Source organism: Arachis ipaensis, chromosome B01 (assembly GCF_000816755.2).
Source record: "Arachis ipaensis cultivar K30076 chromosome B01, Araip1.1, whole genome shotgun sequence".
In the NCBI taxonomy this organism is placed as follows: domain Eukaryota; kingdom Viridiplantae; phylum Streptophyta; class Magnoliopsida; order Fabales; family Fabaceae; genus Arachis; species Arachis ipaensis.
This window is the reverse complement of record NC_029785.2, coordinates 130035103-130036290: the sequence shown is the minus strand read 5'-3', so window position 1 is coordinate 130036290 and position 1188 is coordinate 130035103.

Here is a 1188-nt window from a genome sequence, read left to right as displayed (position 1 = left end):
AGTCAAAATAATTACCTTTCACATTTAATGCGTAAATAGTCATATAAAAGAATAAATATGATTGAACACTATATAAAATGCTTTACACTATCGGTGCATCAAAATTAAACTCAATAAAAATATCATTTTTCTTTATTTTATTAGCTACTTTGCTGGAATGCACAAATATTAATTAAGTAATGTTATATTATTATATTTTTAGATTTCATTTAGTTTTATTTATATTTTGGTTTAATTACTCGATCGGTTCCTATAGTTTTACTAAATTTTTAATTAGGTCTTTATACTTTTTTTTCTTTTCGATTGAGTCCTTATACCATATTAGATTTTGTAATTAAGTTCCTGCTGTGATAAAAACGTTAGAATTAACGAATATTCATTAAACAAAACGAATATGCCTAACATTTAACTGAATATTCTGTCTAATTTAACAGAATATTCTGTGAATTTCAATATTTTTATCACGGTAGAGATTTTGTTAAAAAATATGATATGATATAGGGATTCAATTAAAAAGAAAAAATGTATCGAGACCTAATTAAAAATTTAGTAAAACTATAAAACTAATAGAATAATTAAACCATACATTTTTTTTCCTTCTAAGTTTGCATGTAATAATTTAGGTAAATTCTATCATACCCTCCCTAAAGTAACATATAATTTACCTTCTATAATGTGATACTTTCTAATTAAATGTTATCTTACTCAGATAACTAACTATATTTATAATTTGAGTTACTTTAACTTAATGAGAATTAATATCTTAACCATAATAAAACTATTTTGTAATTAAAATATTATTTAAACTGAATAATTATATAATATAATATAATATATATATTGATTATTTTTATAATTAACAAAATAGCCCTAACTCAAATTTGACAAAGTTAAAAATGCGAAAAAAAATTGACCCAAAAAAACTTGGGTAAGGAACTCCTATGGTCGGTGCTTTTGAGGTATCTGAATAAGAAATTGTATGAATTGATCCATTATGGGATATTAACTCTTACTGTATTCCTTTGTTAAAATTGTAATGGCTAAAGTAAGTGCAACCTTAAAAATTTCTGCCAATAAAGTACTGTGAGACACTTCATTTTATGCAATTCAAGAACATAGCAAGAGTGAATCTTTAGAAAAAAATGACGAAGTTTTTTTTTTTTTTTTTGTCATTCTTTTCAGAATTCA